The sequence below is a fragment of the Pinus tabuliformis genome, chromosome 9, assembly GCF_031772625.1.
Source record: "Pinus tabuliformis cultivar Carrire ecotype Pingquan chromosome 9, CPIR1, whole genome shotgun sequence".
Lineage (NCBI taxonomy): Eukaryota > Viridiplantae > Streptophyta > Pinopsida > Pinales > Pinaceae > Pinus > Pinus tabuliformis.
This window is the reverse complement of record NC_142307.1, coordinates 143,766,144-143,792,404: the sequence shown is the minus strand read 5'-3', so window position 1 is coordinate 143,792,404 and position 26,261 is coordinate 143,766,144.

Here is a 26,261-nt window from a genome sequence, read left to right as displayed (position 1 = left end):
ACATTTGGTTGTACTCTTCTCTGTTTGATTAATAATAGATGACTACTATTATTGTTCCATTCTCATTTGTCTCTGCAATGGTTAAATGTGAATTACATCCTTTCTGACTGATGTATGGTTGCTTTTATTAGATTTCACGCTTGTGTTTGTTTCCTCTTCATGTGTGCAGGTATCTATTCGCGGAGGATCGTGACCAGCCAGAGCGAAGGAGCGAAGGTGGCATCTCTTCATCAAACAACAGCGTTGGAATCCAAGTAGGTGTTCTTTGCCTACCTTTTAATTGCAATTAGGAACTTGCATAGTAGCATTGACTGATTGTTGCTAGACCCACTCTGGGCTAGTAGGGATCGCCTCTATCCGTAGAGGGGATTTGCCTCTCCAACAAGCCCTTATGAGCTAGTATATGGCATGGAGGCCAGATTTCCTTCATCACTAGGCATTCCTATTATCAAGCTACTGCAAGAGATTCAAGCTGAGCCAAATGATATACAAAGGAGGATAAACCAGACAATTCATTTGCAGCAGACAAGAGAGCAAGTCTATGACAGAGCTCAAATTATGCAAGAGAAGCTCAAAAGGATGTTTGATAAGAGGACTAAGGCTGAGAATTTATGTGTTGGCAACAAAGTTCTAAGGTGGGACTCACGAAGAGAAGACAAGCGAAAACATGCAAAATTTGATTTCCTTTGGAGAGGGCCATTTGTTATTTCTGTTGTTCAGGGAAATAACACATATTTCCTCAAATCTGTAAAGGGCAGCACTACTGAAAAAGGCCCTGTAAATAGCCGTATGCTGAAGCATTATCATGATCCCTTTTGTTGAACATAACGCAGCTTTGTAAATATCTCTGTGTACATTGATATTTGTATATATCAGCACTTTTGTTTTTATTTTGTATAAACAGTCCGATTGTTAGAGGAGCAGCAACAAAGTTTGTGAAGACACAGCCAATGCAAGTCCTCTATTTTTAATCTCTGTCTCTGCAGCAATCTCAGCAAAACAGCAAGAGCAGCGTTGTCATATCATAGTGATTTATGTTAAAGAGAAGTTGTTTGCAGCTTGTAGTCTTCAAGTCAACAGTATCAAAAAGAAAGGAGGATTTTCAGTTTACTTCAGCACCCTTTCAAAGACAAGAAAAAAAGAGCTCCAGTTTTATTCCCTTTTTGTGTTTATTTCACAAGGCAGTTCTCAAGAAAAAGTGTATGCAATATCAAGCACGCAGAAGAAAGCAGGCGATGCTTTATTTTTCACAGTGTTTCAGTTAAGAAGGGGTGCTGCATTCAGAAGTTAAAGTTTTAGTCGTTCAGCAGTTAGCACAGAAGAAACTTTCAAATAACAGCAACTACAGAGGATCAAGGCATTCTGACCTGCTGTTCTTGGCTTGTCACAAGGAAAAGCCATCCCCAAGTGGAGCCATTGTTAGCCTCCTGCTACAGCAGGTTAATCATCTTTCATGATCAACATTTTTACATGGCAAATATGTCATACTTTGCTTGCTGCAATGCTCCATATTTGCTACAGATGGCCAGAGAAGTATCTATGAGAGTGTGCTAGTCTAAATGCCACTGCTGTGTTCTATTTTTGATGAGTTTTCAGCTAAGGGAGGTCCAAACAGCTTAATCTTGGTCTCCCTAGATTTCAATTTCCTGTTTTAGAATATAGAGAATAAACATCTGTCCAAACTGTCTAATCTTGGTAGATGAGTAGATTAGGTAGAGAATAAAGGTTCCCAACTGCTTAATCTGGGGCCTTGGAAGTGATAAGGGTAGTTGTAGATAGAAACTCAAAAGGAAAAGAAAAGAAAAAGAAATATCAATTGAGGGTTTGCACGTGTAAGTGCACCCTCCCTGAAGTAATAAAAAATGCTAGGTACTAAGCTGGGTAGGTAGCCAGAAGTTGCAGAAGCCTGATTCTATTCAGTTTTGGCCTTGATCAAGAAGGCACATATTAGCACTTGCAGAGGTATCCATGCAGCAGTTTGATGATAAAATATGAAAGCATGTCTAAATTCCCCTGTTTTCCCCAGAGATTCTCTTTCTAACATCCCCTTGAGGACTTTAGGATCTCCCTAAATAGTCCTCCTTGCATTTCTCCTTTGAAAAATTCATGACAAATTGTGACCTTCTTCTCTAAAAAGAAGCCACATTTCTTGCGTAAAATCATTCCTCACCCTCATCTGCTTCTAAATCTAAGTTTACTCCTTAAACGTAGCTCTCTGTTTCTCTCCCACATCTCAAAATTCATATTAACTTCTAAACTTACTATATAGCTCCCTAACTTCTCCCATTCCCTATTATTATAGCATTATTGTGCAAAAAATCCCATAAATATATATATTTTCCCCCTTGGGAAATCTAGCCATATATCCCAAAGTTTGGAAGTGTGAGAAAGTCGGAGTCCCATGGAATATCTGTTCATACTTTATTTTTGGGAATTGAATCAACACCCGGTTGATTTAATAACCCTAAGCGCACCTTATAAATGGATATATCGTTTACCATTTATCCTCGAAAACCTCAGAAAACCCACAACTTCATTTATCCAAAGTTTTGTCCCGGCGCAATTTTCTAGAAATAACAATTGTTTATTAGACGGGCCCCGCCGTATCGCTCTGCCATGTCCGCGTCCCGTCATCTGTCGAATCCGGGCCCTCCCATCCGACGATCATCGACGATTTCGGACCGCCCCCGATCGTCGTCCTTTACCGCCCGAAAAGTGTCAGAGGATGACGTAGGGCCTGAGGTGCGTGTCAATTTCTTGTTGGATCGGGCGGCTTCCAACACAAACCGGGCCCGTACCAAAAGCGATCCGATAATACCGCTCACCCATTTTTACGAAATCCGCCGATATGAAAGCTCCGATGGGCCGGACCTGATCTCCATAAAGAAAGAGCCTATAAGCATTTCGGGTCTTCCAGGTTCATCGCTTTTCGGAGGTTTTATGTTTTGGGACCAATGGTCCGCCCCGATGCGATTTAGCGCCAACCGTTGGATCGGCCCGCGCCGGATCCAACGGCCATCATTCAATATTATGAACAGTAATCGCTCCCGCCCCAATTTTGATGGATTTTCACGTTTAAAGCATGTTTTTCCTTATAAGAGGGAAAAGGGCCATTTTCTTTTAAACAGTTCGGCGCCCGTGCCCGGCCCGCCTCCAAAAGAAACATGGCATTCTTTAGTCCATATTTGATCGCTCCAGGCCTGAAATAGCTCCAAATTGCAGGATTTTGGCCTCGGCGTGCCTCCAGCATCCAGTCTTCCGCCAGTTAGCAGTTGTTCATCATTTTTAGTACCATTTTTGATCGGCCAGCGCCGATAGCATTCCAATAGCCACGAGGAACATTTGCAGCAGTTAATTTTGCATTAAAAGGCAGAAAGGGGGTGATGGGACAGCTTAAAGAACAGCGGTGAGAAAAGGCCCAGATTCAGTGCCAAAGTGTATCAGGATGTGGCAAAGTGTATCAGTGAAGGTGTTCAATGAAAACTTTGAACCCAAAGCAGGAAATCATTAAAGAGCCTCCCAGCAAATTCAATAAAGCAGCTCTGAGCCATAAAGGCTCACCAACTCTCAATTTTTGCCATTTAAGGCAGCAGGACCACTTGAAGGCACAAGTAAAGGGTTTTCAAAGCAGATATTGGCAAACACAATGAACCCAGTCATATTTTGGAGCAGCGCTGCTTCCTTAAATGCGCAGTTATCACACAGAGGATAGCGCGTGGCTCAAGGAACTCTTTTAGTCCATTTTTGAAGTTGCAGGACCATGCGCAGCCCTAAAGAGCCATTTTGATGAGGCTGCTCCCTCATGAACACCTGTTTTAGATATTTTATTACATTTATTTCCAGTACAACTTAGCATTAGAAGCAATTATTGCACAGATCTCTTTGAATCTGTTTTGATAGATATTTTGAGATATTTTCTCCCTTGACACCTGTTCAAGGGATTTTTGTAAATATTTTCTATTTAAACCACCCTCTGCATTGTTTTAAGGTTGGTTGGTCGATAACTTCCTCTAGACTTGCATTGTATTTTCTGAGAGTCTCTATAATCAAAGATCGCTGGAATGTTTGGGAGATGAACTGACTGTTGTGTTTTGATGTCTGAAGAGCACCTATGGAATCCTAACACTTCTACATAGCCCAATAAGTGTTTCTTATCTCTGTTTACAGTTTATATGTGTTTATGCCATCATTGTTTCACTATCTAAATAGCAGAAAGAAAGAATAGTTCAGAGCTCACTTAGTTGTATTTTGTTCTCAATTTTTGTGATTTATCTATGTTTTCCTCTGAATTAGTCCTAAATATGAATACTGATTTGCTCATATTTACACTAGTTCCTTCATATATGAATGTTGTTTATGAATCCTTGATTGCTCCTATATAAATGTTCATTCACCTTCCCTCTATTAGCATAATGAGAGCTACTTAGTTGCCTTTCATTCACTGACCTTTGTTCCATCTTTATTCTAGCTAGATATTGTTTTATGTGTAGCTATCCTGCTCTGTATTCCTCTTGTAACCAAGAAAACGCAACAACAAGCCTAATCCACGACTCCATGCCCAATGTTTTTAACTTCTCAAACTATGCATCCCAACTCTGTTTGAAAGAATCCTCCATCCCACCAAAATCAAAACAAAACCCAAGAAAATCATAACTAGCCTAAAATCAACCCAAAACAAAGCTAAATTATAAAGAGAGAGCCCTCTCTGATTGCAGGTAGGCTAGGACCTACAGTCCAAAGATTGGTTTGTGGTTACCTCGGCCATATCCTTTAAGGAGCTTTAAGGACAACCTGAGTGATAACATAATGGCGACTCCACTGGGGACCATCCTCAGATAATTTCACAAATCAAGTTGGAAAGCTCCACTGGGAAAGAACTAGACCTTAAAAAGTTTCTTTTTAACCCATACATTCTTAGAAAATCCCCAAAAAACAAGCCAGAAGCTGGCTCCCAGGAAGAATTCACGTTATACAAGGTCAAATCCAGACCCAAGTCCTACAGCTGCCTTTGAAAATCCGAATTTGATCCAAAGAAACCTCAGGAAATTAGAGCTAAAGGAGGATTTTGTTGATTCTACTCCTGTGATAGTTCAGCCACACTGTGGCCCAACCCCTGTCAAAGTTTTATTTCGTTCAACCCCTAGTTCCCCTTGTTCTTCATCCACCTCTCAAAGCACTCCTTCCACACCTCCATTCACTACACATACTACCACTACTACTCCTATTATCCCAGTTGTTCTAGCTGTTCCGTTTATCCATGTTGTTCCATTTATCCCTGCCAACATGGCGAATAGATATGCACCTTTATAGCTACCTGCAAATCCCGGGCTATGCCTCAGGATTACCAAACTAAAATCACATATTTTGATGGCACAAGTGCCTGCACAGCCCTTCAGCATACAAAGAAAATGCAGGATTACTTTGAAAGCTATGAGATTGACGATGATGGTGTGAGAATGAAGATTTTTGTCCAAAGTTTGATAGGCGATGTCAGGACTTGGTTTAGAGCACTCCCAGCCAATTCCATAGTAGACCCAGAATCCTTATACCAGTCATTTATCAACAGATGGGAGAAAAAGGAAGATCCCTTGCACATACTAGCTTAATACGATAAAATCAAAAGAGGTCCACAAGAAACAGTCTTCGACTATTGTGCAAGGTTCAATAGCGTTTATAATGCTATCCCACAAAACTTAAGGCCCCCACCTGACCTTGCCTTATATAAATTCCCTGATGGATTCGACCCAGATATGGCCTACCAATTAAAAGAAAGAGCCCCTAACAGCCTTGCGGACATGCAAAATGTGGCTGTCACTGTGGAGGCAAATTTAATTGCCAAAAGAAATAGAGCTAGAACTGAGAGAAGAACCACCTTCAAGGAAGAGCCCTCAGCCTTAGATCAAAAGCTAGATGCTATTATCAATGGCATGCACAGGCTGGGAGACAGAGTAGAGAGTGTTGAGAGGAAATCATCATGGGAATGGCAACAACCCAATACCATAAGGAACCCAAATTTCAGGAAAACTCAGAACTCAAACGCTGGTAGATCTAGCCCAGACCGTGATATAAGGCCTCCTTTCCAAGAGAACTATACAGAAGCATCCACATCTAGTGATGCCATAGACGACACTCACATGAACTTGGTGGATTTGAAGGGTGAGCAACAAATTTTCCTAACTCAACAAGACCAATATGAGCATGACTTTAATCAATTTCAGACCCAGTCAGGTGAGTCTTTTGACTTCAAACAAGGTTATGATTCGGTTGTTTATGTAGTGCACAAACAATATAAACTGAGAACTAGAACAATTGATGTAACCGAGCCCATCAAACAGAAGGAATCAAAGCAGCCCAAGAATATTAAGGACATAGCTGCTTCCACAGAACCGACCAAACAAACAATTCCAGATTCGAAAGAAGTCACAATAGAGGATATAACAGACACACCAGACATGCAGCCCTCTAATGATCAGCCTCTGCTACCTTCGTCCTCAAAGGAAAATGTAAATAGCACTCCTAAAAGCCTTCCCAAAATAGAAATACCGCAAGGTATCACTCACCATAACACTGATAATCAAGAGGAAAACGTAGAAAATACACTTGAAAAGGGGAAATCTGCTATTGCCAACACAAATACTCCATTGGAGAAACCATTCAACTTAGAAGCAGAAATAAGCAAACTTAAGATTTCCATCCCCTTATCTGAACTTGCAAAGCATGATGTGTATAGGCAACAAATCCAAAGATCACTGCAAATGCCGGAGAATAGGGATGATGTGAATGTTTTAGATGATACACCTGAGTTGCTTTTTGGTCCAGAAGTTGATGGCAAATCAGCACATGGAGCTGTTCTACCCTTTTATGTCAGTCTGCACATACATGATAAAGTTTTACATAACGCAATGTTTGACTCAGGTGCCTCACACAACCTTATGCCCAAAGCTGTAATGGAGAAGCTAAACCTTGATGTAACAAGACCCTACAAAGATCTATTCTCCTTTGACTCAAGTCAGGTCAAATGTTTAGGCCTCATCAAAGACTTGTGTGTCTCCTTAGTCCAATACCCAAACAAGACAATCCTCATGGATGTGGTGGTTGCTGACATTCCACCAAAGTATGGCATGTTGTTGTCAAGATCTTGGGGGGCAAAACTCCAAGGATCTCTCCAATTAGACCTCTCCTATGCCACTATTTCAGTCTTTCGGCAACCAAAGAGACTGTATAGAGAAACACACATGAAGTATGTGGTAAGTAGTGAGGAAAATCCCCAGAATTTCCCTATCTATTCAATCCATTCTGATATGGATTCTTTTATTTTGTTTAATGATGAAACAAGTCCTCCAACTAATCATAGGCCTTTGCCTTTAGAACAAGAAACATGCATCAATCAAGAATCGGTTGCTCATACCCAGGAAACTATCAAAACAGTCAGCGCAACCAGCATACAAGAAGAACCACATGAAGCACAAAACCTAGGTCTGCCCAATCCTAAAATGACTGAAACTCTTAATGTCAACCACAAGCAAGAAATCACATGGTATTTAGAGTTTGATGGTTCTGTTAATAAGCTAGGAGCAGGGGCAGGAATATGGATTCACAATACACATAATAGCCATGCAGAGGGTCATGCTTACAGACTTAACTTCAGATGTACCAACAACATGGCAGAGTATGAAGCTCTCCTTTTAGGCCTTAAACTGCTCAAAGCTCTAGGAGCTGCAAAGCTGTCCATTCTAGGTGACTCCGATTTAATCATACAACAAATGAAGGGCAACTTCGTTACCAATGATAGAAGGCTAAGAGCTTATAGGACTTCTGCCACTGCAATACTTGATACATTCACTGAATCCAAGCTTGCCAAGATTTCAAGAAATCATAACATTCATGCTCACAGCCTAGCCACTTCGCTAGTACATGCAAGCTTCCCTTTGAGCCAAATCACCATTTCACTGCTGAAATCAAACATAGGCCTGTTGTCCCAAATAACATTAAAGACTGGCAAGTGTTTGAGGATGATGCTCAAATCAACAATTTTCTTACCTTACAGCGTGAGTTTTCAGGCCTAAACATTGATATGGATGCTATGGATGATCCACTGCAAGCAATAAATCAGATCTAGCAAATTGTAACAGCTGAAACAGCTAGAAAATTGCTACAGCCAACCATCTTTGATGAAGAAAACATAGAAGAGCTGAAACAGATGCATTTGAAGGAAATAGCCAAAACAGAGGCCGAAATCATTGATCTAAAGGACAATTTTCTCCCGGTTGGCCTCACTCCACTAGAAGACATGTTTGATGCAAATGATGTGCCCAAAAAGCCAAAAATGTAGCCTATAAACACTGCCATAGAAGAATACAACATTGGGACAGCAGAGAAGCCCAAAATGATCAAACTATCTCAATCTTTGCCGCGGGATCAAAAGCCCAAATATGTTGATTTGTTCAAAGAATTCCAAGATGTATTTGCTTGGAGTTATGAGGACTTGAAGTCCTATGACACCTCAATTATTCAACATACCATTCCCTTAAAGCCAAATTAAAAGCCCTTCAAACAGAAACTGAGGAGAATCAATCTTGTGCTTCTCCCTTTGATTGAGACAAAAGTGCAAAGAATGTTTGAAGCAGGTATCATAGCACCCATTAGATTTTCTGAATGGGTATCCAATCTTGTTCCCACAAGAAAGAAAACAGGTGAGATTAGGCTTTGTGTAGATTTGAGAAACTTAAACCAAGTCTCCCTTAAAGACCACTACCCATTGCCCAAAATGGACCACATCCTACAAAGAGTAGTGGGGTCATCTAGAATCTCTTTGCTAGATGGCTTTTCAGGTTTTAATCAAATACTGGTTCACCCAGATGATCAAGACAAGACAACCTTTACAACACCGTGGGGAACATTTAAATATGTGAAAATGCCTTTCGGCCTAAAGAACGCAGGTGCCACCTTTCAAAGGGCCATGGACATTGCATTTGCCAAGGAAATCCATGATTTCTTGGTTGTCTATCTTGATGATCTTACCCCTTTCTCCAAATCTGATCAAGAGCACCTAAGACATTTGAGACAAGTGTTCCTAAAATGTAGGAAATATGGCATTTCCTTGAACCCCAAGAAGTCTTTATTTGGCCTTGAAGAAGGCAAATTACTTGGACATATCATTTCAAAAGACGGGATTAGAATTGATCCGCAAAGGATCCAAGCCATTCTCCAAATCCCATATCCAAGAAACATAAAAGAGCTGCAAGCATTCCTAGGAAAGATCAATTTCCTACGGAGATTTATCCCAAATCTAGCCGAGCTGATAAGACTGTTGAGCAACATGTTAAAGAAGGATGCCAAGGTAAAATGGTCTCTTGAAACCAAGAAGGAATTTGAAAGTATCAAAGTTGCCTTAACTCAAGCCCCAGTCCTCACAAGTCCTCAATTTGATAGGGACTTTATCATATTTTCTTTTGCATCTGATAATACCATAGTTGTTGTCCTATTGCAGACCAAGGAAATGAAAAGTCAATTGCTTTTTTCAGCCGAGCCTTAAGAGATGCACCCCTGAAGTACCAAATCATGGAGAAGCAGGCCTATGCCCTTGTTAAAGCAATCAAAGACTTCAGAATTTACATTTTATATTCACACGTGATTGCCTATGTCCCAAATGTTGTTGTAAAAGACATATTAACCCAAGAAGGATTAGAAGGAAAAAGAGGCATGTGGATTGCTAACATTCTTGAGTATGACATAGAAATAAAACCAACCAAGCTAATAAAGGGACAAGGTTTAGCCAAACTGATGTCTGAAACAAACTTTCAAGCCTTAGACATCAACCAACTGGACAATGAACAGGAGCTAGCGACTCCATAGATCAGTGAAACCTTTCTGCAATCCCCATGGTATGCTGATATATGCTTTGTATTGTTAAACCTGTTTGCTCCCCCAGGATTGTCCAGGACCAAGAAGAGATTTTTAAGAATGAAGGCTTTGAAATTTTGTGTCTTAGATGCTGCTTTATTTTGGAAGAATCATGAAGGCATATTGCTTAATTGTTTGACCATGAATGAAACTAATAATGTCATGAAAGAATTCCATGCAGGGGACTGTGGAGGACATCTATATTGGAAGTCCACTGCTGATAAAATTTTAAGGGCTGGTTTCTATTGGCCCTCTTTGTTTGCAGATGTAAAGAAGTTTGCTATCTCATGTCACAAATGCCAAATATTTGAGGGCAAAAGAAAGTTGTTGCCCTTGCCTCTTAAGCCCATCTCAACCGAAAAGCCTTTTCAACAATAGGGTCTTGACTTCATTGGAGAAATCCATCCCTCTTCCTCTGTCCAGCATAAGTGGATTTTAACAGCCACCGACTATTTCACCAAGTGGATTGAGGCCATCCCATGTAGGCAAGCCAATGACACCACCATTATCCAATTCCTTGAGTGCAATATCCTTTCTAGATTTGGCTGCCCTGAGAAGATCATCACTGACAATGCCGCTGCTTTCAAATCCAAAAAGATGATCAATTTTTGCCATAAATTCCATATCATTTTAGGCCATTCCACAGCCTATTACCCTCAAGGTAATAGCTTAGCCGAGTCATCTAACAAGAGCATGATCAGTATTATCAAGAAGATCTTAGAAGAAAACAAGAAGAATTGGCATAGAAAGCTCACAAATGCCCTATGGGCAGACAGATTGTCAACCAAGAAATCCATTGGGATGAGCCCTTATGAGCTAGTATATGGCATGGAGGCCAGATTTCCTTCATCACTAGGCATTCCTATTATCAAGCCGCTGCAAGAGATTCAAGCTGAGCCAAATGATATACAAAGGAGGATAAACCAGACAATTCATTTGCAGTAGACAAGAGAGCAAGTCTATGACAGAGCTCAAATTATGCAAGAGAAGCTCAAAAGGATGTTTGATAAGAGGACTAAGGCTGAGAATTTCTGTGTTGGCAACAAAGTTCTAAGGTGGGACTCACGAAGAGAAGACAAGGGAAAACATGCAAAATTCGATTTCCTTTGGAGAGGGCCATTTGTTATTTCTGTTGTTCAGGGAAATAACACATATTTCCTCAAATCTGTAGAGGGCAACACTACTGAAGAAGGCCCTGTAAATAGCCGTATGTTGAAGCATTATCATGATCCCTTTTGTTGAACATAACGCAGCTTTGTAAATATCTTTGTGTACATTGATATTTGTATATATCAGCACTTTTGTTTTTATTTTGTATAAACAGTCCGATTGTTAGAGGAGCAGCAACAAAGTTTGTGAAGACACATCCAATGCAAGTCCTCTATTTTTAATCTTTGTCTTTGTAGTAATCTCATCAAAACAGCAAGAGCAGCGTTGTCATATCATAGTGATTTATGTTAAAGAGAAGCTGTTTGCAGCTTGTAGTCCTCAAGTCAATAGTATCAAAAAGAAAGGAGGATTTTCAGTTTACTTCAGCACCCTTTCAAAGACAAGAAAAAAAGAGCTCCAGTTTTATTCCCTTTTTGTGTTTATTTCACAAGGCAGTTCTCAAGAAAAAGTGTATGCAATATCAAGCACGCAGAAGAAAGCAGGTGATGCTTTATTTTTCACAGTGTTTCAGTTAAGGAGTGCTGCATTCAGAAGTTAAAGTTTTAGTCATTCAGCAGTTAGCACAGAAGAAACTTTCAAATAACAACAACTACAGAGGATCAAGGCATTCTGACCTGCTGTTCTTGGCTTGTCACAAGGAAAAGCCATCCCCAAGTGGAGCCACTGTTAGCCTCCTGCTACAGCAGGTTAATCATCTTTCATGATCGACATTTTTACATGCCAAATATGTCATACTTTGCTTGCTGCAATGCTCCATATTTGCTACAGATGGCCAGAGAAGTATCTATGAGAGTGTGCTAGTCTAAATGCCACTGTTGTGTTCCATTTTTGATGAGTTTTCAGCTAAGGGAGGTCCAAACAGCTTAATCTTGGTCTCCCTAGATTTCAATTTCCTGTTTTAGAATATAGAGAATAAACATCTGTCCAAACTGTCTAATCTTGGCAGATTAGTAGATTAGGTAGAGAATAAAGGTTCCCAACTGCTTAATCTGGGGCCTTGGAAGTGATAAGGGTAGTTGTAGATAGAAACTCAAAAGGAAAAGAAAAGGAAAAGAAAGATCAATTGAGGGTTTGCACGTCTAAGTGCACCCTCCCTGAAGTAATAAAAAATGCTAGGTACTAAGCTGGGTAGGTAGCCAGAAGTTGCAGAAGCCTGATTCTATTCAGTTTTGGCCTTGATCAAGAAGGCACATATTAGCACTTGCAGAGGTATCCATGTATCAGTTTGATGATAAAATATGAAAGCATGTCTAACTTCCCCTGTTTTCCCCAGAGATTCTCTTTCTAGCATCCCCTTGAGGACTTTAGGATCTCCCTAAATAGTCCTCCTTGCATTTCTCCATTGAAAAATTCATGACAAATTGTGACCTTCTTCTCTGAAAAGAAGCCACATTTCTTGTGTAAAATCATTCCTCACCCTCATCTGCTTCTAAATCTAAGTTTACTCCTTAAACATAGCTCTCTGTTTCTCTCCCACATCTCAAAATTCATATTAACTTCTAAACTTACTATATAGCTCCCTAATTTCTCCCATTCCCTATTATTATAGCATTATTGTGCAAAAAATCCCAGAAATATATATATTTTCCCCTTGGGCAATCTAGCCATATATCCCAAAGTTTGGAAGTGTGAGAAAGTCGGAGTCCCATGGAATATCTGCTCATACTTTATTTTTGGGAATTGAATCAACACCCGGTTTATTTAATAACCCTAAGCGCGCCTTATAAATGGATATATCGTTTACCATTTATCCCCGAAAACCTCAGAAAACCCACAACTTCATTTATCCAAAGTTTTGTCCCAGCACAATTTTCCAGAAATAACAATTGTTTATTAGACGGGCCCCGCCGTATCGCTCTGCCATGTCCGCGTCCCGTCATCCGTCGAACCCGGGCCCTCCCATCCGACGGTCATCGACGATTTCGGACCGCCCCCGATCGTCGTCCTTTACTGCCCGAAAAGTGTCAGAGGATGACGTAGGGCCTGAGGTGCGTGTCAATTTCTTGTTGGATCGGGCGACTTCCGACACAAACCGGGCCCGTACCAAAAGCGATCCGATAATACCGCTTACCGCTCACCCATTTTTACGAAATCCGCCGATATGAAAGCTCTGATGGGCCGGACCCGATCTCCATAAAGAAAGAGCCTATAAGCATTTCGGGTCCGCCAAGTTCATCACCTTTCGGAGGTTTTATGTGTTGGGACCAATGGTCCGCCCCGATGCGATTTAGCGCCAGCCGTTGGATCGGCCCACGCCGGATCCAACGGCCAACATTCAATCTTATGAACAGTAATCGCTCCTGCCCCAATTTTGATGGATTTTCACGTTTAAAGCATTTTTTGCCTTATAAGAGGGAAAAGGGCCATTTTCTTTTGAACAGTTCGGCGCCCGTGCCCGCCCCGCCTCCAAAAGAAACATGGAATTCTTTAGTCCATATTTGATCTCTCTAGGCCCGAAATAGCTCCAAATTGCAGGATTTTGGCCTCGGCGTGCCTCCAGCATCCAGTCTTCCGCCAGTTAGCAGTTGTTCATCATTTTTAGTACCATTTTTGATCGGCCAGCGCCGATAGCATTCCAATAGCCATGGGGAACGTTTGCAGCAGTTAATTTTGCATTAAAAGGCAGAAAGGGGGCGATGGGACAGTTTAAAGAGTATCGGCGGTGAGAAAAGGCCCAGACTTAGTGCCAAAGTGTATCAGGATGCGGCAAAGTGTATCAGTGAAGGTGTTCAATGCAAACTTTGAACCCAAAGCAGGAAATCATTAAAGAGCCTCCCAGCAAAGTCAATAAAGCAGCTCTGAGCCATAAAGGCTCACCAACTCTCAATTTTTGCCATTTAAGGCAGCAGGACCACTTGAAGGCACAAGTAAAGGGTTTTCAAAGCAGATATTGGAAAACACAATGAAGCCAGACATATTTTGGAGCAGCGCTGCTTCCTTAAATGCGCAGTTATCACACAGAGGATAGCGTGTGGCTCAAGGAACTCTTTTAGTCCATTTTTGAAGCTACAGGACCATGGGCAGCCCTAAAGATCCATTTTGATGAGGCTGCTCCCTCATGAACACCTGTTTTAGATATTTTATTACATTTATTTCCAGTACAAATTAGCATTAGAAGCAATTATTGCACAGATCTCTTTGAATCTGTTTTGATAGATATTTTGAGATATTTTCTCCCTTGACACCTGTTCAAGGGATGTTTGTAAATATTTTCTATTTAAACCGCCCTCTGCACTGTTTTAAGGTTGGTTGGTCGATAACTTCCTCTAGACTTGCATTGTATTTTCTGAGAGTCTCTATAATCAAAGATCGCTAGAATGTTTGGGAGATGAACTGACTGTTGTGTTTTGATGTCTGAAGAGCGACTATGGAATCCTAACGCTTCTACATAGCCCAATAAGTGTTTCTTATCTCTGTTTACAGTTTATATGTGTTTATGCCATCATTGTTTCACTATCTAAATAGCAGAAAGAAAGAATAGTTCAGAGCTCACTTAGTTGTATTATGTTCTCAATTTCTATGATTTATCTATGTTTTCCTCTGAATTAGTCCTAAATATGAATACTGATTTTCTCATATTTACACTAGTTCCTTCATATATGAATGTTGTTTAGGAATCCTTGATTGCTCCTATATAAATGTTCATTCACCTTCCCTCTGTTAGCATAATGAGAGCTACTTAGTTGCCTTTCATTCACTGACCTTCGTTCCATCTTTATTCTAGCTAGATATTGTTTTATGTGTAGCTATCCTGCTCTGTATTCCTCTTGTGACCAAGAAAACGCAACAGCAAGCCTAATCCACGACTCCATGCCCAATGGTTTGAACTTCTCACACTATGCATCCCAACTCTGTTTGAAATAATCCTCCATCCCACCAAAATCAAAACAAAACCCAAGAAAATCATAACTAGCCTAAAATCAACCCAAAACAAAGCTAAATTATAAAGAGAGAGCCCTCTCTGATTGCAGGTAGGCTAGGACCTGCAGTCCAAAGATTGGTTTGTGGTTACCTCGGTTGTATCCTTTAAGGAGCTTTAAGGACAACCTGAGTGATAACAGCAGGAGAGATGGAGTGTTGATGGGGAAGACTTCGCTAACGCAATGAAAGATTTGCATGAGCAGGTGAAAATCAAATTGCAGGACAACAGCCGAAAATATAAGCAACAAGCAGATTTGAAACGGAGGGAAGTGCAGTTTAATGTGGGAGATGAAGTCCTCGCGCATTTGTGCAAGGAACGCTTCCTTATAGGTGCATACAACAAGATGGAGTACAAGAAGATAGGTCCCTGGAAAGTCCTTCAGAAATTTTCAGCGAATTCCTACGAAATACAGTTGCCACTAGGGATAGGCATTTCACCCATCTTTAATGTAGCAAACCTGTTTCCCATCTTTAATGTAGGAGACTTGTTTCCATACACTGTTGGTTCAAAGGAAGACAGTACCACACGGCTTACACAAGACACCCAAGATGGAAGTGAGACTTGGATGAGACAAATTCCTTACGTTCAGCCTCCCGAGATTGAGAGGATCCTCGACACTCAGGTGGCTAAGCGAACTTGATGGAAAGAGTATCTGCAATACCTGGTCAAGTGGAAGAACTGTCCTATTGAGGACAGTTCGTGGCTTGACGCCAGGCAGATAGAGCAGACGGGTCATTCAGTCGAGAAGCTCATGGACCGGAGTCATGAATTTTTCTTACCCCGGGAGCCTGATGCAGGAGCATCCAGCTAAGGGCGCCATGACCGGGTGTTGGTCTCAGCTGAGGAGGAGAGGTCATCAACAATTTGAATTTCATTTGTGTTTGTTAATTAAAGACAATATTAGGAGCCTATTTTATGTTTTGTTTTTGTCTGTTAATGAGTAGTTAAGGATAGTACAGTTAGGGATAGTACAGTTAGGTAGAAACAGTTGCAGACACCTGGTTGTCTAGTCTCTTGTGTAGTTTAACTTTCTAGTTGTTTACTTAAAAAAAAACAACAACAAAGTAACTAGAAAGAAAATATTATCATTGTATTTTACAGAACAAAAAGATCAAATAGCAAGATAGTTGATAACTGCATAACCAAACAAGCAACTGCCAACAATTTGCTTAACTGTATTGCAAGGAATTATAAAACAATTGTACACATCATGGATGGGGTTCGTTCTTTTCGGGATAGAGAATAATAAGACAAAATAGAGATATCTTCTCTACATTCTATTTTCCTCAATCCATCTGAATTGACTACTGTATCTCCTATAATCTATTTTTTTCATGCAATGTAAGAACAGACATACAATCTGTCAAATTCCTTCCTGAACAGAAGTAAGTTCCTGAATACAAGGTCAAGCAGAAGCATAACTAAAGCCGAGACACAGATATACAAAATGAAGACAAGCACATAGAACTGTGCACGCTACAGAAGCTACAGAAGCGTGAATATACGCTACAGTAAAGCATTATCAACAAACACAGTTCTAGCATCAAATATAAACAAGAGGTAACCCTGTGCACGATAATACCAAGTTTCTTTCCATCAATCTTTGACAAATATTATTAGAGTCCACATTGAGGTTTCAAACACGTGAATACAAGTCCACAGCCAACAGTTTCGAAGGCGACGAAGCCCTCCTTCAGAAACACAGAAATAGGACAACGGTTAGGGTTTCAAACTCATAAAAAAAAGTTCATTACAGCCATGGCTGAATCCACATTATATAGCCAACGAACCAGAAAACTAGATTTGTTCACAATCGAACACATTGCAACCGAACAGGTCGAGCACAATAGAAACCCTTCAACCAGACAGAGACAACAAGGAAAGATCCTACCAGGTCTATTCGAAGAAGGAGCTGAGGGTTACACTAACTGGAGACCAGAGACCTGCAAGAGAAACACGACAATCTGTTAGCAACGAGGGTTTGAGAACCAGACAACAAACGTAAAGACTGTTAGAAAGGGAGTGTGAGTGCTCGGTGAACTCACTCTCTCGACAGCAAATCTAGGGAAGCAGAATTACCATTGACCGCGATCATCACTAAACCAGAACCCTACTAGCAAGGATCCGAGACTATTAGCACAAAGAAAAATTGAGAACATAACTTGCAGCAGGGAGAGATATCTTACCTTGCCAAAGGAAATAGTCGCGGATGGAAGGGTCCGTTGAGGTCGCATCCTAAGCACAAGCACATACAAATTCAACAACAAATTATGTAGTCATTCAAGTAGCAGAGGAACTGTAAATGAAGTTAAAGGGTCGAACAAGCAACCAGAAAGAAACAGTGAACAACAAGTCGTCCAAGAGACAGGAGAACCTCATATAATTCCACCAAAGACGAGCAGAACCAAGCCAGTAAGGCGAAGACCAAGGAGAAACAATATTGTTGCATGACTGTAACTTAACAAACCCTCACAGAGTCACACAACTCATAAACAAACAGTGCAAAGTGAAAATGACCAAGAGAACCCAATACCCTAGGGTTTAGCCAAACGCGGGATGAAAGCCCAAGGTCTGGACACTTGTCCTCTCGGCGTACAAATACATTAAAACAACAAGCAATTTCCAACCTAAATATCTGCGCTAAACCCTAATTAACGATATATTTACTCATAAATCATTGTAATCAACAGTGTCTTGACTAATGTGTGATTAGTGGTTATTCGTAAGCCAAATACATATTGTAAATCAACACCGGACAGACATTAATAGAGATTGTACACCGTATTGTGGGCTGGTCCCATCAACCATGATGTAGCCTCACCATGGAACTCACCAAAACATAATATTTAAATTAAAAAAAAAAACTTAATAATGCTCACTTTATAGTAACATTTGGTGGATATATATTTGTCTTTTTAGCCAGTACTAAATACAAGAGTTTAATAAATTAATGTTTGAGTTTGTTGTTTCCATTAATCAACTTTGTTCTTGATTTTTATTATATCTTCATATTATCATAGTATTATTATTTAACTTTTTTTTCAAACAGAATTAGAACCAAAATAATATTTCAAATTTAAAATATATTTGAAGTTTTTATATATGTAAAATATATTTTATTTTTCTAAATAAATATTTATAAGTATTAAAAAAAAATCATATAATTATTAACAAAAATTAAATTGATAATTTAATTTTATAATTTTATAATCATTCCTTTATGACCTATTATTGTTTTTCTTTCTTAAGACTTCTTTCCCTCATCCCTTTATAACATATTATTGTTTGTCTCTCTTAAGACTTATTTCCGTCATTCCTTTATAGCCTATTATTGTTTGTCTTTATCAAGAGTTCCTTCCCTCAATCCTTTATAGCCTATTATTGTTTATCTTTCTCAAGACTTCCTTTCCTCAATCCTTTATAGCTATTTATAGCTTATTATTGTTTGTCTTTCTCAATACTTCCTTCCCTCATTCCTTTATAGCCTATTATTGTTTCTTTCTCAAGACTTCCTTCCCTCATTCCTTTATAAATTATTATTGTGTGTCTTTCTTAAGACTTATTTCACGTATTCCTCTATAACCTATTATTGTTTGTCTTTCTTCAGAATTCTTTCCCCCGTACCTTTATAACCTATTATTGATTGTCTTTCTCAAGACTTTTTTCCCTCATTCCTTTATAATTTATTATTGTTTTCCTTTCTCAAGACTTCTTTCCCTCATTCCTTAATAACCTATTATTGTTTTTCTTTCTTAAGATTTCTTTCCCTCATTCGTTTATAACCTATTATTGTTTTCTTTCTCAAGACTTCTTTCCCTCATTCCTTTATAACCTATAATTGTTTTTCTTTCTCGAGATTTCTTCCCCTCATTCCTTTATAACCTATAATTGTTTGTCTTTCTCAAGATGTCTTTCCCTCATTACTTTATAACCTATTATTGTTTTTATTTCTTAAGACTTTTTTTCCCTCATTTCTTTATAACCTATTAATGTTTGTCTTTCTTAAGACTTCTTTCCCTCATTCCTTTATAACAAATTGTTGTTTGTCTTTCTTAAGACTTCTTTCCCTCATTCCTTTATAACCTATTATTGTTTCTTTTTCTTAAGACTTATTTCTATCATACCTTTATAACTTATTGTTGTTTGTCTTTCTTAAGACTTATTTCCCTCATTCCTTTATAACCTATTATTGTTTGTCTTTCTTAAGACTTCTTTCCCTCATTCCTTTATCACCTATTATTGTTTGTCTTATATATATATATATATATATATAGAGTGAGAGAGAGGTGTACATATATTCTTATTTCTTTATTATATTCATTCTTATTAGCATTCATTAACTTCCCGAATATTTCTTTCTTTGTTATATTATCATTTTATACTTCTGGATTGTTTAGTCTTTTGAAAACTAGTTTTTAAACTTTTTCTTTGTTATTTACAAAAACAATTGTTTTAACTATAAATAAAAACATTTCAATCTCTTAATTTATTTACTTTATTTTTCTTAATTATTTTAATCCTTTTTAAAATATTAATATACTTTTTAATGTTTTTGATTCATTTTTATATTAATATTATTCTTTCATTGATATAGTCTCTTCCCTATTTATTAATCTTGACTTTCTCTTTTGGATATTTTATATTTTGATGTGTTCCTTTATATAATGTGAATTAGTTGTTATTTCTTAATTTATATTTTTGTCTTGACCTTGATTTACTCATTAATTTTACCTTATTGTTTTAAATTCTTATTAGTTAGTTGTTAATTCTTAAACTCATTTATTCCTTTGACTATTTATTATTTAGTTTTGACCATATTTTTGTTTGACCAGTTGGTCCCTTGTTCATTCTTTTTAGTTTATTTTTAATCTTTATAACTTTCCTTGAATATTTTAATTCATTTTTAGTTTATGATTTAAAATATATAAATATTCATTATTAATAAATAATATTTTTTTATTTAAAATTAACTGTTATATTCTAACAATTGGAATTAATTGTCTCTACATGTCTCTTTATTTAATCTAATGCCAATATTTGATTCTCCATCTTGTCCTGATGGCGAACCACAGTGGTTGGTTTGAAACACGTGGAAAAAATATTTCTATTGTGATTATTACTTAAATATTTCTCAGTATTCAAGATATGGATCGCAGGACCCTGAATTCGGATAATAAAATTTTAGTTCTAAATTTTAATATTTTTAAATATTTACAATTGTTAATATTGAAAATAAATTTTAATATATTAAAAAAATCAAGTTTAATTGCGTCGAGAGACGCTTTCCAGCCCAATATGGTAAAGATGTTGTAATGTAATGCTTAACATTTAGACTTAGTCAAATTATATAAAAATAAAATTAAAACTAAATTAAATACAAAGATTAATGTAATGTAATATAGACATTTTAACTTGGTCAAAATAAATTAAAAATATCTCTATAAAAATAAAATAATAATAATTGTCCAAGGTACCAGGATGTCAATTGGTTGGGGAGAAATGATGGAGTGCACTAGGGCTTCACTACTCTTTGCAATTGAGGAGATTGTCGACATTGGGGTTGCGTCTCTCATCCAATGTGTTGAAGGACAGATCCAACGTTAGGTCCCTATAATACTAGTGTATTCCCTTATTATTATTGTCATTGTACCCCTTATTGTTATTGTTGTGCCCATGTTGTGCCCATGTTGTCCCAATATTGTTATTATTGCGCCCCATAGAAGCTCACTATTGTTATTGTTGTGCCCTTACATTATTATTGTTATGTTGGCTCTAATTATATTGTGACCCTTTAGACTCATATATATAGAAAGGATGTCTTGGCATTTGTATCATCCAAGAATTGCTCATTTGTGTAATGTAAAGGAGGTTTCCCCCCGAAGAGGCTACGTTTTAAGTCGTTGATCTATATCTTTCTTCTATTTTGTGAGCTGGTTGCATAACAATTGGTATCAGAGCTTTGGATTCTAGGGTTTTGCTGCTTCAAACAGGCCATCGTGGAATTTGCGCTATAATTTTTTTTCTACAAAGCTTCAGAAGCTAAAATTAAAACCCATTTGAGACGAAATCATGATGAACTACGTTACCAAAATTTAGATCTTGTCTCACTTATTTTAGGAGATATGAACTGCGGAAATTAGGGTTTTTGTAGGCTCCCAAATTGGATCTCAAACAAGTCACCTTGGGAAAATCATCATAACTTTCTCTCTGAGCATCTGATTCAAATTTCATAAAATGTGACAGAAATAAGACGGACTGTAGTTTGTTAGGTACTGTTTTCAGAACCTAAGGTCGAAACAATGACACGTGGAACTTCGTACAAGTTAGCTCTACTAAATTAGTCTATAATTAGGTCATCGCATGAGATTGGGCATAACTCTTTCTTCGAGAATCCAATTGCGATCAGACTTGTGGGTTTGGAAAGAAGACTCAAAGGGATATAACAGACTGAAATTTCAGAACTTGGAGATCCCAAATTACATATTTACATGCATTTCAAGATCGAGCTCATACAAAGGGAAAAAAATTAGATATATATATATATATATATATATATATAGAGAGAGAGAGAGAGAGAGAGAGAGAGAGAGAGAGAGTCTTTTTTTTTTTAATTTGCATAAGCCTTGTTTGAGAAACTAGTTTTAAGTGATTCAAAGGGCATTGTGAAGCATAATTATTATTCATTGATGACCCGAAGAAAGAAAATGGAAACACCTAGCAAGCAACCTGAAATCTCTACTATGACACATTAAGAAGAGGAAGAAATGCAACATGATATATCAAAATTACGAGACCAATTGCAACAAATTTCGCTCCCACAAAAAAGTAACTGAAGCTAAGATGGATGGTTTAAAGAATGGAATGGAAGCTCAGATGGATGGCATGGAAGTTAAGATGGATGGTATAGAAGCTAAAATTAAAGGCAAAATGGAAGATTTGAAGATAGATTTGACAAAGTTGCTACAAGAAATGCTTACTAATGGCGAAAAGTTAGTAATGGAAACTCGTGATGAGAATAAAAGAAATGTTAGTCATGATTTCATAGACTCTAATGTTGGATTGAAGACCCACCATGTTCCAAAGATCAATATGAGGAAGTTTGATGGCAAGGATCCCGTAACATGGATACTACATATGGAGCAATATTTCAATCTCCATAATGTGCGAAGCACACAGAAGGTACGCATTGCAACTTTATATTTGGAACCAATCAGTTTGTATGGTATCAATGGCTTTGCTCTCGTAAACAAATTGTCACTTAGGAAATTTTTATGGAAGAAATGATAGCACATTATCAAGATATAAAAAGAAACACCTTTTTTTAGCCAATTGATAAATCTCAAACAAAAGGGTTCAAAGGTGGAGCACAATGAGGACTTCCAAAAATTGAATATAAGGGTAAAAGATATTCCAAAGGAGCATAGGATTGATGTGTTCATAGGGACTTGTTGACGGGCCAAAATGTACCCCCAACAACTAAGGGGTCTCCTTGGTGTGAAGTCCCAATTAGACCTCACACCATTTGGGATATGAGCCCCATCCGGTATGTGGGCCCGATTTCCACCATGAATGCTTTCTGCACTTGGTTATCAAATGAGAAGATTCCAGAGTGGGGCAAAAATGAAGTGCTCAAGCAGCGAAACAAAATCGGCCCAAGATTGATAAATTGCAGAAAAAGGTGCAAACAAGTCACAACAACTATAAGAAGAGATAAACGATGAGAGGAATTATTGAGCTAAAGCCCCATCATACATAATAAATAGGAACATGTCGGAGGTCAATTACAAAGAGTTCACAATAGGTTACTGACATGGCAAGGGACAAGTAAACATATATTCGAAAGAGAAATATACATGCAACAACTATGTATCAGTACATAACATCTCTCATATATGAAAGCACACATACAAATATGGTGAGGTACCATACAGTTAATACAACCACCATGAGTAAGCATGGGAATTAGAGAAAAAGGTGAAAGAAAACATCTTATTAATATTGCTGCAACTTCAAATACATATCATAAAATTGGTCAATACCTAATAGTGGAACATGGGTTGTTCATACCATCACTCAATGCCACAACCCTAAACCCATTGCAAATCCACTCTACAAGCTACTAAGAGCTGATTGGCCCTAGCTCTCGAGCATAAATTAGCTACCTGTCTCTGCCTCAACTCAAGTGCTGAAATTCCTAGCTAAATGAGGCCTAAGGGAACATTTATAGAGGTGAGGTGACTGCTCACCTACTGTGATCCTTGGCCTCCCTTATGACCTTTCGGCTACCCTCATGACTCTTGAGATTACCCACTTCTTCCTCAGGCCACAATGATTATTACATGCCCAGATCAGACCTAACATAGTGGTTGATATAATGGTGGGTGATATTTACATCATGATGAAAGAGATAGAGAGAAAGATGTGGAGGGTTATTGGAAACCCTAGAATGCTTGATGCCCAAATCTCACAATGATGCGGATGCTTGGTCCTGAAATCAATTCGTTTTCTTGCCACTATGCCTCACTTGCCTTCATCTATCTTTTGGTGATGTGCCTTTGAGTTTATTGAAAGGTTATTAGAACTTGGAAGGGACCACCTAGCTTACTGAAGGAAAACCTAGTTATGCAAGCTCCATGAGAAACCCTAATCCTTTTGTGTAGACCAATATTTGTTATGTTCCTTCTACCTGCAGGAAAATAACATTACTCAAACATAATTTCAAACAAAGAATGATAATGGAATTACAACCAACTAATTTGAAAGAATGACATTAATAAATAATTAATCTAGACCCTTGTGTGGTCAATTGTTGTGCCACAGTATTATCAATGCATGTGACCGTAGGGGGTCCTCTTGGACTTCCTCAAATGTATTCTCATTTATGAGTTTCTATCTTCAATGAGAGAAGTTTTGAATTCGATCTCATTGTTACACCTGGCACAACCATCTTCAATTCAAGGGGATGCACTTATATAGTTTTCTTCAAGAGATCCATAATGGAGTAGCCCACTTTTTTGTGTCGAAATTCCTTCTTTTAAAACATTTTTTCATGAGTTTGACGATGCCCCTTTTATGTTATTGTACTTCCTTTTAACCATTTTGATCAAGCAATCATATACATAACCATCACCTTTTTCCATATTTTAATTATTTGACATGCCCCTTTTGAATATCATTTCTGAATGTTGTGACATGTGTTGGAGCATGTATGGTCCTACCTTCTTTCTATGTTATCCATTTTGATTCCTATTACATGGTATTGCACACAAAATTCGATGCAAGCCTCCCCTTTGTCATATCGTGAGCCACCCCAAGTCTTCCCTCAAGTTTGTATCATTTCTCCCATCATCTAAACAATATGATAGAGTTGCCGATGTAGTGTGATTGCATGGACAAAGGACCTTTCGAAAAGATAATTGTATCGATGTAGTGACCCATGAAATGATTTTGCAACTTACGAAAGGTCGCATAGTCGCAGTAAATGTAAAGTCGCATCTCTGGCTGCTTCCACGGGGCATACAAAATTCAACCTCACGACCGATGAGGGAGAACGACTTATTAAAGGTCACATGGTTGCCGCTGATGGTTAGTTGCCATTCTGAGGAGCTCATCTGAGGAGTTGTAACGCAAACCAATGAATTGGTCGAAAGTGCAACTCCGCTAGAGATCACTTGGTCGCAACGCATCACAGGTCACATCTTAGTCTAGGTCGCATTTCTTGGGCACCCGCCTGAGGTCTTCGAGTGCGAGCAACCATTAGTCGCATAGTCGCATTTTGAGCAAGGTCACTTGAACTGGCTGCTTTTGGAATGCGATTTTGTGATTTGAGTGAGTTACCATGGGTCACGTGGTCACATAGAGAAATAGGTTGCATATTTTGTTGTTGTAGCATTGGGCATCATCCTATAGTATATCATATGTGCAGCCCCTTACAGTCATCGCTTCTCTGGAATAAGAGAAAGGCAAGTAAGACGACTTTTTGTGCCCCAGGTCGAGGTGCGACCCACAACAATGCTCTTCTTATGTGACCCCCTTCATTGCCTTCATCGCCTTCCCCATTGATCAAAGTAGGGCAGCGCTATTCATAGGATGCGTCGCTTTAGAGTTGCTAATGATTGTGCTAACCCAGGGGAACATTGAAGGGCATGACCGACTTCCACATTCGGTCAAGGCTTATGGGTATGCCAAAGCTTTACAAAGGGAGGATTCGCAGCCAAACCACTCCCATCCGCAAAACATTCAATCTTGCCTCCTTCATTTGAGCTTCGGCATGCAATCCATCCCATCGCTGTAATGAGTCATTCATGACCAACATGTTGCTCACATTTTCAAGCACAAAGGTGCCAAAGCCTTAACCACACAACGCTTCTCTGTTTAACAAACTATTGTGAAGACCTTCCCTCCGCGGAGTAGGGCCACTCAGTGCATGAATCCACAGTCGTATGTTACCTGCCATGGAATCACAATTGTAGATATAACATAGATTATAATACCCCTTGCAATCGTCGACATGGCATGATACATTTTATTCGATGGCTCCGTCAATATTAAATTAAGCATGCATGGGAACGGATTTTGTTAAAAGCCCATTGTTGACTTATGGCCTTCAAGTCATTTCAACATGCATAGCCATTAAAATCTGCTTAAACTCCATTTGTATGAAATTTTTGAAAGGGTCGCCTTTGAGCTTCGACTTTTAAGCATATTACTCATACCCTTTTATCATTGATGTCCCATGCCTCACTTAGATGAGCGTGCTAGTTTTTTTTATGGTAGATAACCGTATGGGTTTTGATTACCCTCGGCAAGAACTCTTCGAGAACTTGAAAGCGTGAATTGTGCTCATGTGTAATACATCCCCGTCATTCCATGTATCATTAATACACTATGCCTTGTAGAATTTCCCTATTATTATTATTATATGGTCTTTCTTCCCCATGCAATGTTACTCATCCTTATTCGTTCAATTTCAACCTTCTTCATTTGACATGCGCCGCAAGAAGATCCAATTAAATTCCTACAAAGAGAAGGAATCAATAATTAAAACATTGAAAGAAATCAATTTAAGACAATTGGGGTGATAATATAATTATAAATCAATTCTACGTGTAGAGTGATAGATGATTGCACTTTAAACCAACTCAACATTTGGGCATTTTAATGAGCGTGCTTAATGCAAGGAATTTTGACATCACGTGCTTCCTGAGGTGGCAAGGCAATCATAATGTGTATGCCTTAAAGCGAAGATACATTATGGAGAGCGAGG